This window comes from Styela clava, chromosome 14 (assembly GCF_964204865.1).
Source record: "Styela clava chromosome 14, kaStyClav1.hap1.2, whole genome shotgun sequence".
NCBI classification, from domain to species: Eukaryota; Metazoa; Chordata; class Ascidiacea; order Stolidobranchia; family Styelidae; genus Styela; species Styela clava.
The window spans coordinates 8,653,345-8,661,296 of record NC_135263.1 but is presented as its reverse complement, the minus strand read 5'-3'; the positions used below and the strand labels follow the sequence as shown (position 1 = coordinate 8,661,296).

At 36.0% G+C, this 7,952-nt stretch overlaps 1 pseudogene; it reads right to left on the bottom strand.

Annotated features, from left to right (window-relative positions):
- Positions 1–182: 182 nt before the first annotated feature.
- LOC120340053 (general transcription factor II-I repeat domain-containing protein 2A pseudogene) lies at positions 183–1,988 on the bottom strand (annotated as a pseudogene).
- Positions 1,989–7,952: the final 5,964 nt, after the last annotated feature.

Sequence of the window (7,952 nt, the reverse complement as noted above, 5' to 3'; positions counted from 1 at the left end):
AGAACTGAAAATTTTAAATCAAATGATCTATAGCAGGGCTGGGCAATTATTTTTGCTCGAGGGCCACATTGCAAATCAAAATGCAGTGGCGGGCCGGACTAATTTGAGTCAACCCACATTGCGTTTTTTATTGTATTTTATTACACAATTGAATGAAACAAAATCTAATACAATTGTTATTTTTAATGAGACGTGTGTATGCTCTGCTGCGCCCTAACAAGTCCTTGAATGTCGGGTTCAATGGCAGACGTAGATATTCTCAGCAAATCAGAAAGATGTTCATCGGTGAGAGACGACCGAAATTTCGATTTGGTAAAATTCATTACTGAGAAGGTTTGCTCGCAAATATAAGTGGATCCGAAAAGAACTAGCATCTTTTGAGCATGTCTCCTTATGTTGGGAAAACTTTTTTTATTTAGAGAGGAATAAAAATCCAGAATTTCAGATGATTTAAATTTTTCCTGAAGTAAAGTGTCACACTGCAAATCAATAAGCTCGAGTTGTGCATCAGATGGTATGTTTTCCACGTTACTGGTGAAAGGAGAAGAGACCATACTCATTTTTTTTTCAATTAATCGGAAATCTTCAAATCGTCTTAAAAATTCAGCATGCAGTGCATCTAGCATTGTAGAGTACTTTTGAAAATCATTTGCAGATGTGGTAGCTGTGTTGAGTGTGGGAAAATGAGCGAGATTATTGTTCTGTAATTGGCGTGAAAGAAACTGCAATTTCGTTATGAACGATTTTACCAAGCTGTGCATATTATGCACAAACAGTTTTTTACTTTGGAGTTTGCAATTCAACTCATTCAATAGAGCAGTGACATCAACAACAAAAGCAAAATCAGATAACCATTTCTTATCTGAAAGCTGCGGAATATCCTTGTTCTTTGTTTGACAGAATTCTCGAATCTCCTGCTGCAAGTCCCAAACTCGCTTCAGTATTTTGCCTAAACTGAGCCATCTCACAGTTGTATGATATCCTATGTCAGTGTGCTCATTTTCTTGCTCTTCCAACAGGAAAATAAACTGTCTGTGATTTAGTGCTCGAGACCTGATGAAGTTAACTAGTTTTGTAACAACATCAGTGACATGGCTTATTTTTAGCACTGACTTGCACAATACCTGTTGATGTATGATACAATGTAAAAACACTAACTGCTGCTTTGGGTCAATTTCATTAACTCTGTCTTTCATGCGCTTCAACAATCCCACATTTTTTCCTGTAAGATTTGGGCACCCATCTGTCGTCACTCCCGCCAATTTTTCCCATTTAAGTCCCAACTTATCCATGGATGCATCTACCTCGCTAAAAATATCTGCACCTGTTGTTGTTCCTTTCATTGGTCTTATAGCAGCTATTTCTTCAGTAATTTTGAAATCACAAGTAATTCCACGAACGAAAATAAGCAACTGAGCAGTGTCGCGTACATCACAACTCTCGTCTAACGCTAAAGTGAAGAAGTCAAATTGTTTGACATAATGTAGCAACTGATCTCTTAAATCTCCTGCGATACACTCAACCCTTCTGGTGACAGTTCTTCTCGATAGCGGAACTTGTTTAAAAGCATCTGTTTTATCAGGACAAACAATTGCTGCCGTCTCTACTAAACATTCTTTGACGAACTCCCCTTCAGAAAATGGTTTGCTGTTTTGAGCGATTTTGTGAGCTATTACGAAACTGGCCATGACAGCTGCATCATTAGATGCATGGAGTCGTGTGAAAAAACTTTGCTGTTTTTCGAGCTTTGCTACCATACTCTCCGCTGTTTGCGCCATTTCATTATTACTTAGATTTTTGTATTTTTTTGCATGTTTTGTCTCAAAATGCCTTTTTAAATTAAAAACCTTAATAACCGCGACCTTCTCCTTGCAAACCAGACAAACAGCTATCCCATCGACTTCTGTGAATAAATACTTCGCTGTCCAACTTTTGTTAAAAATTCTGCATTCTGTGTCAACTTTTCTTTTCTTGTTTTCGGCTGACATTTTGCAACTTTGTAGATCTAGCACAGGTTTAGAATTGACGCTACAGTTCAAGTTACATGAATAAAAGGATAAACAAAGAATAAAATAAAGCTGGGCGCAATTCAACAATTTATCTACATACCACTACTTCTACAATATTTGAAACGCTGAGTAGCGCAGAGCTGACTAGCCTAACTGTATCCTTCTTAATTGGGACACGAATCAAAACGGGACTCATCGAAATTACGCGCGCAAAATCCAAGCTTCGATTACTCTGCTGTTCAGTAATCACGTGCAAAAACAAGCGCTGATCGTTGCGACAAAGATGACTACAGATAGCAGTTGGTACTATGCCATGGTCTAATCTAAAATACACAAAGCTACCAAAACGCTTATTTCTATTACATTAATGAAATTTGCCCTCAAAGTATATTTTATATGTAAATAAAAAATGTAAGTGTCTTAATTTAGAAATCTGCTCGCGGGCCGGATGAAACGTTGCCGCGGGCCGGATGCGGCCCGCGGGCCGGAGCTTGCCCAGGCCTGATCTATAGCTTGCATAGAACAGCGATTTTTTCACAACAACAACACCAGCAACAACAACTTTGAAAAACTATTTATATGTACACTTCGTGTCAACAAGATGGCCGCAGCTTTTGTATTTCGATTATCCAGCAGTTGATAATATATAGTCCCATAACAATATAATCCATAATAAAATTTACATTATGTATTCAATTACTATAGGTATTATTAATTAATTAGCTTGTGTGCATAAAAAGTTTACGAATAAAGAATATTATTTTAAAATCCTAATATTCATTAAAGAGGGTGAAGTTTGTTAAAAGTAGCGTCCTTCAATTACTTTTTCAATCATGTTAATAGCAATTTCAGAAATATAATCGTAGTGCATATATGCTGGTGGAAATTATTATTAGCAACACTGGCTTGTTTTTTTTTAGCCAGGGCATACATAGGTTAACGGGAAGCCATAGTCATTTCCTACCGAAACCCGTTAGACCTCTTTTATAATCGTGCCCACTGATATGTTATTGTTATTGTCCTTGGGACGATTCCGAATGATGTGACTCATCATATCCCTTTAATTTCCTGGTTCGCAGGCATGGATACACATGCTTTCTTTATTTTCAGGTTCTGAATTTTCATCACGTAAACATAGGCGAGCCTCGCAAATGGTCATACTGGTGATGTTTCCAAATTTATATTTCAATTCTTACTATTAGTTCGATTCTCTTTAGTATTTTTCTGCTTTACAAATGTTTCCCAGCACATGACTCATTAGTAAAAGCTATCTAAAACAAATTACAAGTTTACTAACTTAACAAGAGCATTCATAGATAACAATTGCAAAGAAAAAAGACAATGTTTTTTAATACATAATTGTATTTTCCATCTTCTTCATTTTTTGTGTTGGAATATATGTTATTTATCAGAGTGAATCACCAAATGAAAATGAATCACCAAAGTAAGTTGTGGAGAAAACGCCATATTCAGATTCATGTTTGGTTCTCTACCGAACAACAAACATGAAAAGTCAAGACATAAAAGTACCGACATGTTACAAAACATGAGAGGTTCAGAAAATTTATAGTGCCTATAATTTTACTCGACCCGATTGAATCGGTTCAATTTGGAGGTTAAGTGGTGATACATTCTATTAATTACACATTCAACATTGTTTTGCCAACGGTTACCGTGGTGTTATTTGAGTTACAGATTCGGAAAAATATGTCAACACGACTTCTTAAAAATTCTTATAATTTTGTTGTAGGGGAGCAGTAAGAAGAAAAACTTAAATACAAAACAATGTAGCATGCAATGGTATAAAAGTAAGAAATTTATAATCACAAAATTCGTGTGTCACTCTTTAATCCATTTACGGTACCCCAGTGTGTCATGGCGCATAGTTTGGAATCGTATGATCTGGAGGAATATTGTAACGTGATTACTTATATAACTTATTCAACCAATGACAGTTATGAAGGTTCAATTGTTGGACACGAAATGTACATATGGATCGTTTTGTTATTATGTTGTTGCTGTTTTTATTCTTATCGTTATAGAAAAACGCTTTTCTCTTTAAATACTAATTCAAACTATTCATTAACTGAAGATTGCCGTACCTATAGTATACTGTGAGAGATTGCATACCCGTACTGATTTGTTTTTGCCTTCATGACCATATATTGGAGCACCGCTCTCTTGTTTGTTTATTAAGACGTTAAGAACTCATAGCCTTTCCACATAATGAAATAAAGTTTCATTGATTTCCAATCAATTTGAAATCAACCTGCGGACACTTTGAGTCAATGGGGGAAGAGATATTATCTAAATACGTACATAGTATCTTATATCGAGGGGAATCATCCAACAATATCTGTTGCACCAATAAATCTATATGTAGATCCTATTGTGTCAGTGGCTGCAACACCCTCCTCGGAAATATCTCTACACTTAATTACAAGATCGCACTACGGTAGCTATTCACGACAATGCGAAAACAGTTCTCAAATGGTATTTTTACAGAATGGCAAACTGAATATATTTTATCAGAATACAGGGTCAAAAACAACAGAAACAGTGAACAATAAATTTCTTGAATTCAATAACGAACACGAAAAACACATCACAATGCATATTATAATGATAAGACAGTTTTATGTATATTGTGCCTATTCAAGCACAAAAGAGGTAAAAAATAGTCTAGGGAGTACATGAGAATGGTAACTCAGGATCTCAATGTTTTTAACTATTTGACGCTAATAGCATTATGAATGCAGGGAAACAAGGCCAACCTAAATTGTTTCCTTTTGGCGATTTATCGCTTACAAGCATTCATGATTACGATATACATAATATACATTATAATGGGAATAAGGAAACGTAGATGGGGACCAAATCCTCCCTATAATATCACGCAGAAGCGAAATACTCAGTCTAATTGAAAATCGGGCATGAAATAATTACCTACAAATAAGTTAATTCCTCTTTGTTTTGTAGGAAATGGATGATCTTCTCCAAACTTGTGCAAGGAATGGGAATCATGAGTCCAAACCGACTGTTTTGCGGTCGGCCATATAACACTGTTCAAAAAATTCATGTCAGTCATATAATTGTTATCCATTTGTCGTGATTCTAAAAGCTCTTTCATATTTGGAATAGCATCGTGTACTCCTCCCCACATTCCGCCGCTCATTGGATATCTAGAATGGTTTGGATGATCTCTCATGTTGTGAAATTTTTTTCCTGACGCAATCCATTCGTCTACTGCTTCTTTACCCCTTTGAAGTAACCACGAATCAATGTCCCGTATCGCATACATTTTTACTGGTGCTGATGCCACGAGAAACCTCCACGACATTTTGCTTTTTATCGTAGTTTTAGACATATCGATAACTCTTACGTTAAACTCACAGAGCTCATTGTTTGTTTTTTCTGGAGTCGAACCATCTGTATAAATCCATATTTTCCAGCCTGGGTAGATGCTGAAAACTCTGCGTATGTTTTGACGAGTGAGCTGATTGTAACGTTTTGAATCACCATACAAGCAATAAGATATAGCAGGTCTTGCCCAAAATCGTCCTTCTTTTTCAATGATACCCATGGATTTGTCTGGTAAATATTCCTCAGTTGGATTTGTGCACCTGTCAAAATAAAATTGTATTCCATTTTTGATCCAGTCAGGGAATTCACAAATATGAAATCTATATGCGACTTCGTTTTCACCACAGTTGTCTTCAAGTTGATTCGTTTGACCAATCTGCATGCTTAAAGATTTAGCAGGATACAGCAAGCGTAATTTTCTGCCGTTTAGAATGTTATTCCAATTCAGGCTTTCAAATGAAACGTCGTAATTTTTCAGAAGTTTTAAAACTAATTCTTTGATGAGAGCAACGCCGTACCTTCCCACTGCATTCCCTACACACAAATCACCGGACATATGTTCACAATCGACTGTATAATTGTGCATTGCTGATGAATGATATAGCGATAAAAATCCGTCAGTCGCTTCATAAATGTTCCCATCAATCAAAGTTTTCCAATTTTTCAAAACCACGGTTTCAGAATCGGCTAACAACAAAATCTTGTAACTTGATTGTGAGAAATGATCAAAAATTCTGCGAACGTTTCCATCTTTTGAAGACGCTTTGATCTTTACTTTATCACCGTACCATTTTCTTAACTCGTCGTCATTTATTTGAGACGATGATGATTCTTTGAACAAATAAATGTGTTCTTCGGAAAAATTGTGATACTTTCTCCATACAGAAGCGGTGAATGCCATTATACCCGTTTTATTGCTAAGTGGAATTCCGATCATGATATCATCAACACAACCGAAAACACCTCTGTATTTTTCACAAAATAGATCCACTGATGTCCCACCGATACAGGAAAGACATTCTTTGTCCAATCTGTTGCAACATTCCTTGGTCTCTTTTATATCACCGTCACATTCATATTTTCCAGAATTAATTTTGCAGAATTCATCTACCTCAATTTCTAGCCAGCAAGCTAGACATTCCTTTCTTCTTTGTGTACAGCATTTTGGCTTAGGCGATATTTGAAGAGTTGGAGGTGAAGTCGGGCAACCAAATCGCCCGGGATTCAAAGCACAAAATTCCTTAATTGTTTCTCCTTTTTGGCAAGCCCAACATTTCTTCGTGTATTCTTGGCAACATTGTGAAATAAGCTCATTGTATCGAAAGTATGATGCGTTATATTGCAACATTGCGATCATTGATATAACAACAATACATGCTATACAAATTACTACATTATATTTACCCATACCTTATTTCATTTATTCTGAAATTAATATAGTTAATATATAATCCGAATAAATATATATGGTAAGTGGACTTAGTCGACGCTGTCGGAAATTAGTCATAGGCTACTGTAACGGTGTAGCAACGATTCGTTAATCATCATTACCCGTGCTGTTAGATTTCGCAGTAGTTAGTACTGCAATGTTGTTTAATAGGGTAAATACTTCACACCTGGGTGAATGACAATTCTACATAGATGAAACAAAATGGTGAGATTGATGAAAGGTGAACCGCCAGTAAGACGCAGTAGAATGGCTAATTGTACAAATGTCATTCTTTCCTTACATATTTCCTGAACGCCGGTATCAAACAAAAGAATTCGTTTTCATATTTACAAATATTTATATTGTAGCGTAAAAACAAAGAGGCAAACGCCAGGCTTTGATCAGCTGGATTTGATAGGGTAGCTTGAAGCACAAATCGCCATTTCCATCATTTCAACTTCATCGCTGGCTGCCGTGTTTAAAATTTTTCATTACATAAAGCTCCTGAACCTATAAATTTGCAATACAAGTTTGCCGTTTCCCAACTTTCAAGTTTCAACACTGAGTAACATCTGGTTCTACACGCCCTATCCACTATAAAACTTTCAAAAAATGCGAACCGGTTGATTACCTACAATGCAAATACCCCTGTGTGTTTATTTAGCATTTAAAGTACGGTAAATGCATATATTACACTTTACCTACATGAAACCAAACTGTCATTAGGAAGAAACCCAACAACTCAGTTTGAATGACAAAACTAATCGGCTACTGAAACACAAGCCCGTTCTATTGTTCTCTTCTAATTGTCCGTTATGTGTTTCACAATTAACAAAAGTTTATGATTTCAGAGTTGGGTATATCATCAGTAGTAGGATTCAACAATTTAGGGACTGATTATTTTTTGAATCAAGCTCACCAACAACAGGTTCTCTAATTACGGAAAACCCTGCCAAACTATAGTAGCCTTATAACAACTCTAAACGTAACATGAGACTACATAATAAGAACAATTTAAACGTCGTATTTACTACTGAATGTGATGTCACCACGTGGGCTACATTAACATTACATTAATTCAATACATACCTTTCGAAACGCAAAATATCACACTATAGACGTCGTCTAAAACGAAAAAAAAGAAGAACAGC